Consider the following 12,185-nt stretch of genomic DNA (forward strand, 5'->3'; position numbering starts at 1 on the left):
ATAATGTCATGTGTTAATTAGGACCAAATTAATATATATATGTATCAAATGTGTGATTATACTAAAAAGATTTAAGTGGCACGTCACCTACTCTATTAAATATTAACTACAAATGGCTTGATTGAATCATTTAAATAGTTAGATAGTATTATTGATGAAATCAAAACATTATTGATCAAAATGAAATGATATAATAGTTTAGTAGTCACCCGTATAGTTTATCCTAAAGTTTAAACCAAAATAATAAAAGAAAATTTCAAAAGCAATTTCTGGTCCACTTTTCACAAATAGTGAAGAACATGCCTCAATGTATTTTACACCAAAACTCATGGGACAAGTGTCTTTTACCCTAATATAAACTTCTCTCCAACCCTGGGAACCGAGTGCTGCTTTTATCCTTCCATGGCAAAGGGTTCTGAGAACTCATAGGGAAGCCATTAATGTTTCCAACTGTTATCATCCAGTTGCAATATTTCCTTTCTTGTTCAGCAAATATCAAAGTTGTTTTCCGTGTTATATCTACTCATCCTTCTTCCGTTTGTACACATTTCAATAATTATATATAAATTCACGTGCCGAACTGATAAGCCCTAAAAGGGGCTTTTAATAAGGTGATGCATATTACATGGAAGATAATGTTATCATTTATAAATTATTGGTAGTGCTAGAGTTTCTAGAGATTGTTTCCGGAAAGGCGGACTAATATACGGTTAATATACGGCGTTACCGGATACATTAAAAGATATTTGATAAATTCGGTTCAGCACTACTTGAAATATCGAGTAATAATAATGTAATAGGTAGAAATCATGAAGAAATATTAAAAAATTTGGCAACCGACAAACTTAGCCTGTCGGTTTGTGTCGATACTTTATAAAAATATATTGATCCATAACAATATAACAAGTAAAAAAATGACAACCGGTCTATAAATGACAAAACAGGTAAAGCGCTACCGAATATATTGAAAGTGTCGATACTTTATAAAAATATATCTATTCATAACAATATAACAGGTAAAAAATGACAAAACCAGCCTATAAATGACAAAACAGGTAAAGCGCTACCGGATATATTGAAAGTGTCGATACTTTATAAAAATGTATTGATCCATAACAATATAACATGTAAAAAATGACAAAACCGGTCTATAAATGACAAAACAGGTAAAACGCTACCGGATTTATTGAAAGCATCGATACTTTATAAAAATATATCGATCTATAACAATATAACAGGTAAAAAAATGACAAAACCGGTCTATAAATGACAAAACAGGTAAAACGCTACCGGATATGTTGATAGTGTCGATACTTTATAAAAATGTATCGATCCATAACAATAAAACAGGTAAAAAAAATGACAAAACCGGTCTATAAATGACAAAACAGATAAAGCGCTACCGGATATGTTGATAGTGTCGATACTTTATTATAAGTATCGACACTTTTGGAATTTAAAAGAGAAGAAGTTATAGCGCTAATAAAGTGTCGATACTTTATAAAATGTATCGATCCATAACAATAACATGTAAAAATATGATAAAATCGGTCTCGAAATGACAAAACCGGTAAAGAGCTACCGGATATGTTGATAGTGTCGATACTTTATTATAAGTATCGACACTTTTGGAATTTAAAAGAAAAGAAGTTATAGCGCTAATAAAGTGTCGATACTTTATAAAAATGTATCGATCCATAACAATATAACAGGTAAAAATATGACAAAATCGATCTCGAAATGATAAAACCGGTAGTAAAAAAGTGTGCTTGTGTGATCATTTTTATTTCAGAATTTTCATTTTTGAATACAAAAAGTTGAATATTTTAAGGAAAACCCAGTAAGAAAAGAACAAAAACTTTGCAGTAACAAAAGAATAACATTAAGAAACCCATCATGTTATCAGTTTCTCAAAGAACAAAAACCTAGAAACAGACATCTCTCAACGCAAACTTATGATATACTCTTATTATCTCCATAGGATAAAGTTAGGTCAGTTTTAGTTTCTCAAAGAATAAACTTATGATTGAAGAACTCAAACTGGTGTACGCATAAGTGTCGATGCATTTATAAAAAGTATCGATTCAAAAAACATCAAAATCGATAATTATTATGTAACAGGTAAATTTACAATGTAACCGGTAAAAATATACTGGTTAATTAGCAAATAGGTTTACATTATGTATCGACACTCTTTAAATATGTGTCGATACTTTTTTCCCAAAATGAAAGCACAACGAGGTGCACGCATAAAGTGTCGATACATTTAAAATTATATCAATCTCAAAAATATCAAAACCGATAATTATAATGTAATAAGTAAATTTGCAATGTTATCGGTTTAAATATACCTATTTAGTTAGAAAATAGGTCAATATAAGTGCTATCTATTACATTATATAAGCGCTACCTAATATATAATTGTACTTGATAATATTTTCAGTTAAATGATATAACATAACCGATCTAAATTTTAATCGATTACTTATTTAACAGATCACATCATTTTTTAACCGTTTTTTAAACGCCGTACACCATAATCACTAAAAGTTTCTAGGAGTTGATGATTTCAATTTATGGCCAAAACTGGCAGGAAAAGGTTGAATTCCCAAAATTTTCAGTTAATTTCCAGTAATCAGTCACATCAAATTGCATCATCCAAAATTTGCTTATTATTTGTATACTATTATTATGGGTAAAGTATATAAATAGTCCCTGAGATATTATTTTGTTTAGTTTTCAAATTATTAAAAGTTATAAAATAGTCTTTTGATGAGACTATTTTTTTAAGTTTTCCTATTATTAAAAGTTATAAAATGGTCACCTGACTATTCATATGTTTCAAATTTATCCGTTTTTATTAAAAAATTGACAGTCTTCTAAGCTGGATGTTAACAAATTAACTGGGATATAATAAAATCATATTTTAATGATGTCTATTGGAATCACAATAACTTTCAAGTACTGGCTCGATGAAATAGTGCTTTAAGTATTGGCTCGACCACAAATGTAAGAGAGGAATCGATCTATAAAATATAACTTAAACAATTAAGATCATCTTAATCAATAAGTTAACGTCCAACTCATAAGATCATTAATTTTTAATAGAAAAGAAAGATTTTGAAACATAATTAGTGAAGTGAACATTTTATAACTTTTAATAGTCAAGTACTTAACAAAATAACGTTTTATAATCATGTAACTATTTCATAATTTTTAATAGTTGTGGACTCAACAAATAACATCTTAAAATCGGGGACCTTTTATGTACTTTATCCTCTAATTTTATATATCCATTTCCTTTGACTGCTAAATGCACTGCAAAGTACTGTCTTAATGTCTTGGGACAACCAAAGCTTGCTTCAAAAAAAATGGCTGTCCCTTTTTTCCCATATGTATGGGGTAAGGGGGAGGTAAGATAGTAGACTGCCCCCAACACCAGGTTGAGAGCAGCTTCCGTAGGAGACCTCCAAATTATGAAATGCCCTCCGTGGGACTTGATCCCACGACCTCAAGGTTTAGAACCTTGTGCTCTACCAACTGAGCTGGATGGTTATGTACGTTTCTCTTTCCTTTTTTTTCGAATTTATTGCAGTGAAAATGACTGCAATGCTGTCTCCCCCTTTGTTTGGTCCCCCATTCTGGTGCGGGAAGCTTCTTTACGCTTTCCTATGTACGGAGAGTCCCTGTCTGGAAAGGGCAAAAAAAGAAAAAAGAAAAAAAAAGCACTAGTTGACGCAAGTATGGGAGATCATAAATGTAGTGTCTATGTTACATGAAACATGAAACTGAGAGATTTTACTCCTACAACAATGTGAAAAAGCTTCCATGCAAGGCAACACCAATCCATCTCTTTCTTACTCCTCTTCAGTATTTCATATCTCTTGCATTTCTTTCCACCATTTTATTGAAGCTACATACATGCATGTATTTAGACATGCCTGCGCATTCATATATATATAAAGGTATATATGTAAAAAAATGTAAGTCTAATTTTGAATTTTAGCCTGTCTTTTAAATTGAAATATGAGATTTAACCTATCTACTTTAATTTGATACTAATGGTATTACAACATATACATTCATATTGAAAATGAGATTTTTAGTTTATATTTTTAATAGTTATTTTAATTTTCTTTTACAATCGAGACTATTCAATGAATTCGTCAGTAAAAGATTTAAATGTCCCTTTTATCCTTTAAATTCCAAGTTAATCAGCGGTTAATACTAAATTATTACATTTATATGATTAATAAATAAATAAACTTAAAGGTGGTCCAAAAGTTTTTTAGGGCCTCTTTTCACTCTTAAACGTGAAAAAAAAGCATTTATTGAAGACGATCAAAGAATCCTAATCAGTGGCTACAAGTATAAACAGTTAAAGGCAAACCATATTCATACGCACCTACAAAGTTGGACCGCAGGGGATGTTTGGGTTATTTAATCTCCCTTGTATTTTAGATATTTTTTTTGTATTTTATATGAATTATTTAATTTCGCACTCATTGAGATTTTATAATCTATACCCCTAAAGTTTTAATATAATCTTTATGTTCGCACCCATGACATAAATTCATGAGTCCGTCCTTGTGCACATATGTTGAAGTCTATGACATTTCTAAAAGATAAATACTAGTAACCCCTCAACAAGGGATGACTTGAGGAGGAGCATGGGGCAGTCGTCCCCTTAATATTTACAATTTTTCTTATATTTTAGATTTTTTTCTTTATATTTTCTATTGATAATATATTTTCGTCCCTTAAAATTTTATAAATTCGTCGTTCTTTAAAATTTTATAATTTTGCTCCATGTGGTATAAAATCATGTGTCCATCTTGCCATTAATGATTCATTTGCCTCCATTAATTTTGCAGCATCACCAACTTCATATAACCTCCAAAAAGCAAAAATCATTGGAATAATATTGCTTTAAAAATTAGCGTTTTTCTAGTGTCTTTTTTTATTCACCAAAAGTAGCCAAGGCATGTGAGGAAACTCAGGATTTGTTCACTTCAAGCTATATTTATGTGGAAACAAAGTTATGCATTTACTACTACTAATATGTGTGTGTGTTTGTATGTATTATGTATGTATCTATTTCAAAACAAGGATTCTTTTGATGAGTGCATAGGTATTGTTGATTCCTGTAATATGACTATTTTGCTTGTTAATGGCCAAAAAGTTTCAAAGAGACAGAAAAGGAAGGTTGCTATTTCTATTCGTAACGTCATATATATATAAACTTCCAATCAAGGAACAGTCATTGTGAAATGGACATTTCTTGTTGCATTGAATCTGAAAAGAGAGCTTGTTATTGTTTGAGAAGGCCAATTAGCAGTTTATCAAAGGACCTAAATTATCTGCAATTTGCTTCCTAGGAATTTCCAAGATCACCAAACAAACTCTTTGAATATTGTGAAGAAAATAACTTGGTAGAAAAGAATGACAAATTTCACTCAACACTACTGCTGCGGTTAAAAATGATTTTTCTGTCCATCTATGTATATAACCTATACACCGTACTGCAGAGAAAATATTAAACTTGAGCACACGTGAGGGGAAATGCTCTCAAGTCATGCACGTTGTATATTGCATACAAAGAAAGAAAATTTGCTCCGGCTATATGGTAATTTAAACAACAAATGATAATTAAACTAGTGAAGAACTAAAAGAATTATCAAAGTTCCATGCATGGCAGAAATATGTACTTAAGAAGTTAAGATATGAAGAATTCAGTGATTTAGAACAACATTTAAGTCTTTCTTTTTCCTCTTTTCGAGATATTTAAACCCTATATTGTTATTAATATTAAATGTGGAGTTGCTAAGGGAACCACATCAAACACAATTTCCTATACATAAAATTCTCATAATCTGTTGCTTAAACATTGTAAACCCCCCCCCCCCTCTCAAAAGAGTGTGTAAAATTTGTCAAATAGTCTCTTACCTCTTGATAGTATCAGCACCCATTTGCATACATCAGATGTGGGATTAGAATAGAAATCTGTTCTTTTTTAGGGGGAGCTTTCAATTTATTACTGGTTTTCACCTTTATTGATCTTCAAACCATAGCTTTCCCAATAGTTCTCTCCATCGTTTATTAAGAAGCGAAAGCAACTGTCATTTACACCACTTCCAACAGCATTGGAGTTACAAGGGGAAGAGCCATCATTTTCTTGGAGTCTCACTGTTTCAGTGTAGAGTGGCTCATTGTTCTGATAATAGCGACAGTGATATCTTGTTTTCTCCTTTTGCTTTTCATTGCTCTCCTTTGTTTTCATCAAGTAAGCGCCAATGCTATCCCATTTCTCTTTGCACATTAAAGCACTCTTCTCAAAGCCTAAACAAACCATCTTAGCAGCTATTTCTCCCCATAGCATCTCCTCAGAGCACCCTTCCATGGTGGTTCTCAGCTGTATTAGCTTAGAAATCTCAGTCTCTTGCCACCCATCTGCCATAACGGTGTCTTTCAACGTTTCACTTTGGTTTTCCATTTCATTAGACATTATCACCGCAGATGATGGAACACCCTTCAATTGTTTCCCAGTCAAATTCTGCAAAGCCTCCATTAAAGCAGAATCTCGAGCTTCAATCCAAGCTCGCTCTTTAACCCAAAACTTCTGCTCTCTCTCAGTCCTGGCTTCCTCTTCTTTCCTCCATTGTTCCTCCCTTAAAACCCTCTCCATCTCCTTTTCTTCAAGAGTCTTTGTCAGCTTCTCAAGCCACGCCTCTTGCCTCTCTATTAGTTTCCTCATTTGTGAATCAATGAACTTTTTTTATCTTCGCCTTCCAACACCTACTGCCACTCCTTTTCTTTCTCAATGAAGTGCCATTCTCCATTGCAGCTGCAGTGCTTAAACCATTGTCATCCGAGGAAGAAGGGTCATATTCAAAGGAATTTGAGAGGCTTAGACTATCACAAAGCTTTTGAGAGTGATAGACATCTTGATTTGTTTGAGTAATATTGCAGTTTTGACTGGCATGTAACCGAAAATTGTTGCCAACGAGTTGACTCTCTTGGCCTGAAACTGAGTTGCTGGTTTCTCCATATAAGGCATCAAGCTGTCTAAAGAATCTATAATGCTTACCATCTTGTCTTCCAGCTTTCCCTTCCTTGGTCTTCTTGTAATACTTATACAAATTCTCAAACTTCTCCCTACATTTTTTCCCACTCCTTTGGTACCCATGATCCTCACACATGATCCTACAGAAACAAAACAAAAAAATGAATGAAAATTGGGGTAATAAGTTGAAATTATAAATGGGAACCCTAATTCAAATTTGGTAACTGAAACATAAAAGATGACCATCAAAAGATCATGTCATGTGATGATATTTGCCAATGTTATGAATAAAAAAACTGGGTTTCCCTTGCTGAACATTTTGCAGTTAACCCAATAAAGCATACTATTGACCATTCAAATATGCAACCAAAGATGGATAAAACTAGTAGATGTGTATTTAAACATCCAAAAGGTCAGTCATTCTTATAGGAAAATTTAAAAAGAAAATTTAAAAAAAAAAACTTCAAAAAGCTTTGCAATATAATGAAGGCAACACACTTTCAAAGGAAAAACAAGTCAGTACAAGACTACTGATTATTGAAATGATCAAACATCCTTCTTTTTCTCAATTAAATAAAAAAAAATAAGAAACAGCGCCTGGTTTACTGGTCCTGAACTGAACTTGTTTCAGCATAGTCGTTTTCTTAAAACCCTTAATTTGTTTCAAAAGTTTGCTCTAACAGCAGGAAACTCTATGACTACATGCATTCTCGACATAAGTTAAGATTTGAGACACATGTTTCTGTTGGAATCATGTAAGAAGAATGAAAGAAAGAAAGAAGAAAGCGAAAAAGGCCCCATTTTCATATCAGTAGAACTAGTAACAGTGAAACCAGAAGAACCCATTTTAATTGATAACTTGAAGAAGAAGAGGAAGAAGAAAAGAAACCCTTTGCAAATGAAAGAGGAGAGAGAGAGAGAGAGAGAGAGGGTAGGCTATTAGTTTGTGAATACCTGGAAACTTCCTCCCACAAAGGACCCTTTTGATTAGCTTCTTTGAACTTAGGATCAAGCCGAGATCTGATCTCAAGAAGTGTTAAAGTCTCTTGACGAGGCCATCTTCCAGTCCCTCCATCACCTCCAAAGGGAATAGCATCACCGTCGAACCCACAACTGGCACTAGGAGTCGAACCACTGTTGACAGCCACAGCAGCCGTGGTGGTAACATTATTAGTAGCAGTAGCATCGGAATGGAACTCGTGTTGAAGTCCACGAGGAATCAATTCATGACCAACTTGCCTACCCACGGCCATTTGCATCATATCAAACTGGTGGTGGTGAGGTTGTGGGAGCGGAAGATTCCGGTTGCCGGAGGAGAATAACTCAGGACCCTGTGGAACTGTTCGGAAATGGCTTGTTCTTCCGTTGAGCAGTTGCCTAAGATCAGGCATGCCATATGGATGATGATTCTCCATTTCCATATCGAAGAGAAGCAAAGCGAAGCTACAAAAAGAGAGAGAGGGAGAGAGCGGCAGAGTCGGATCGTGTCTTTCACGAAAAAGCTAGAATTTTAAGCAAAGGACAATGGTCCCATATACGTGTATAAATGTACGTATTATGTAAGTGAGAGTGTGGGAACGCGGGTAGAGTGGGTTTTCACTGGTTTAGACAAAAGTAAAAGGGAAAGTGGAGAGTCCAACACACGTATGGCAACATCAACAGCAGGGATAAAGAAAGGGAAAGATGAGAGAGTAATCAGTGACAGAGGGACACATGGTTAAAGCTAAGGAAAGAAGATGTGTGAGTCGTTTGCTGATGCATATACAGTATCTAAGGATCCTCCCCATTTTAGACCGCCCAATCTCCCTCTCTCTATCCCCTCGTTCTAGCCTAGTAGGTATTAGGTATCATTTATAATATCAATTTATATTAAATTCGTCATTCACCGTTAACTGTGATTATTAAGGCAACAAAACATTAAATATAGCACTTTAGTCTCACTTTTATGACATCATCATCTTCATTAGTTTCTTTATCTTCTTTAATCTTTTCTAACTCCCTTGAAAAATTTCTATATTTTCAAGTTCTATCTCCTTTTTCCCATCATCATTTTCCTTAACGAGTGACATGATTAGTTCCTTCCATTGGTTCCATGAACAGGAATAAAATGTTTGTGTTTATGTGAAGAGTGAAAATGATGTGGAAGATTTGGAAGAGGAAACATGTTGCAAAAGGAGGGGATGGGGAGTTACGAAATAATATTTAGCACACAAATAGAAATAAAAAATATTTTTGTTTTGATAACGTAGGATCTCACAAGGTCAGGCTAAAGAACCCTACCTTACAAGACAATCTCCGGAGGGGTTCAAAGAACCCACCACTCTGTCCCCTGCTTTTTCTACAGAATACTGATCCAAACATATCAGAAAATGAAAAGCTCTCGCTCGTTAACAGAATACCGATCCAAACATACATATATTTGACACAGAAGCAAGGGAACTGAAGATTTATTCTTTAGTTATATTAGTAGTGCTTCTCAATAGCAATAATGTAGTGACATGTGATGTTCTTAATTAAGCTTTAGTTTGGTTGGGTGGGGTGAGCGTCCATGTCTTTAGAAAGATTCAATAAGAATTGGAGAAAAATCTTGGGTGCAAGGATTACAGTTATAGATGTTATCATTCGGTTTTCTAAGGAAAATAATGATGAGAAAGAGGAGATAGAGCTTGAAAAATACGGAATTATTTCAAGGATACGAAGAGTTAGAGAATACTAAAGAAGACGAAGAAATTGATGGGGATGATGATATCATAAAAGTGAGATTAATATGTCACATCAGTATTATGTTACCTTAATAACTTTAGCTAAAGATAAGTGATTAATTTTTATAAAGCGAAACTTAAGTAGAGGATTCAACAAAATATTAGTGACCATTTGTATAGTTTACGCTTCTATTAATTTAAACATTACTATTTAAAAGGTAAACTGTGTATTTAATACCTAAACTATAAGTATTGATATGTTTTAGTACTTAAACTTTTTATTTTTTTAAAATCATACCTAACCTTTAGTTTTTATTTCATTTTAGTACCCTATCATTAAAACTTAATACGTTTAGTACCTAAACTATCAGTTATGGTATGTTTTAGTACCTAAACTTTCAATTTTTTCAAAAATTAACGTTATATTTTGAATTGGTGTACTAAAATGAAACAAAAACTAAAGTTTTTAATGGAGGGGTAAAAAACGAAACAAAAACTAAACTTTAGGCATTGTTTTGAAAAAAATTGAAATTTTAAGTACTAGAACTTATAGTTTAGGTACTAAACACGTTATTTACATCTATTTAAAATTAGGGTAAAGTACAAAAATGGCTTGTCGACCATAGAGTACTGATTATTGAATCATCTAACTATTAAAAGTTACAAAATGATCTCCCAACTGTAAGATACAGTTTTGTTGAGTCCTTTAACTACTAAAAGTTATAAAATAGTCACCCGATTATTCATATATTTCAAACTCACCATTTAAAAAAATGACAACCGTTTAAGCTAGACGTCAACCTACTGGCTGATATGATAAAATTATATTTTAATGATATCTACTGGTATCATTATTGCTTTTAAGAACATGCTCAACAACATAATATTTCAAGCAATAGCTCGATGGTATAAACAGATAGTCGATTCATAAACGATAGCTCAAACGGTTCTAGGACTATATTTTATCGTATCTCAGTCAATAGATTAATATCCAGCTTAGACGGACGCCAATATTTTATCAAATAGAAAGAGTTTGGAACATATAAATAGTCAATTGACTATTTTGTAACTTTTAATAGTTGGGGACTTAACAAAATAATGTCCCATGGTAGAAGAACTATTTTATAATTTTTAATAATCAAAGAATTCAACAAAATAGTGTCATAATTTTAATTTAACGGTTTATTATTAGATTACTTTTAGGTACGTTTTGTTGATAAAATACAAAGTATTTTTTAGAATAAGATTATAAAATATAAGATTATAATATTATATTATGTAAAATATTACATTACATTATTTTATTAAAATTATTGAATTGAAATATAAAACTATAGAGATTGAACGAGGGATGTAAAATTATTTAAAGATATATTTTATTAAAATATTTTTATAGAATTTGTTTTCTTCATAACAAGTTTAGTTATTTTAATAATTTTTAGTTTAAATTTCATTAAATTATAATAAGGATCTAATTAAATCGTGTAAAATTCTTTTGTTTAACACCTTTTTAGGACCATTGGATGAGAGAAATTAAATGTTGAGATTAACTATAGAAAATGAAAAGATATTCTCTAAAAAAACAAGGAGGTAATCACAGTCTTTGATTTTCCTCAATCCAACGATCCTAAAAAAGTGTAAAACTAAAATAATTTTACACAATATAAGTAGATCATAACTTAATTATTACACATATTTTTACTATATTTTATATATTAATAAATAAATAAATAAATACATTAATTCTTATTTTTGTGTATTATGATCTTGATTTTTATTCTATTAGGATGGCTATGCTTTGATGGCTACGCTTTGATGGCTACGCTTTGATGGCTACGTCCAATTTTTTTACTAACTATTTCCATTGTTTTGAAGGCTATACATTACTTCTTATTTTAAAAGTTGTGGAATTTCGTGTTTATACGCGTTATAACGGTTAAAGGAATTGATATTCCTCGAGCTAACAGGTTCCAACACCAATGACCGTAGTAAGGGTGATTAAACGTTTATTGTAAAATTGTTTGAGAATATAAAAAATGGTAAAGAAATTTTTTAAATAAATATTATTTTATAATTATTTTAAACTGTTTAAAATAAATAAAATTTTTATATCTACTGTTTTACTTAGAAAATAAAAACACGATTTAAAATAAAATTATAAATCATAGTTAATGTATTATAAATAATAAATTAGCTTAAATTTATGATTATGTCTGTGATTATTAGTTTCTTAATTATGAAATTATATCATTACATAATATAAGTTTATGAATTGTCCGTAATATTCGTAAATCAAATACTATAATTTTATGTTATTATTTTGACAACCTATAATTTTATGTTATACTGTAAATTAAGGCTCATTCTCTTAGATAATGTAAGTTAAATGCCCGAAGAGAGATTATTTATCCAAATTCAAA

At 31.7% G+C, this 12,185-nt stretch overlaps 1 pseudogene; it reads right to left on the reverse strand.

Annotated features, from left to right (window-relative positions):
* Positions 1-6,016: 6,016 nt before the first annotated feature.
* LOC120153145 lies at positions 6,017-8,524 on the reverse strand (annotated as a pseudogene).
* Between the last annotated feature and the right edge of the window lie 3,661 nt (positions 8,525-12,185).

The sequence above is a fragment of the Hibiscus syriacus genome, unplaced genomic scaffold, assembly GCF_006381635.1.
Source record: "Hibiscus syriacus cultivar Baekdansim isolate YM2019G1 unplaced genomic scaffold, ASM638163v2 tig00002840_pilon, whole genome shotgun sequence".
NCBI classification, from domain to species: Eukaryota; Viridiplantae; Streptophyta; class Magnoliopsida; order Malvales; family Malvaceae; genus Hibiscus; species Hibiscus syriacus.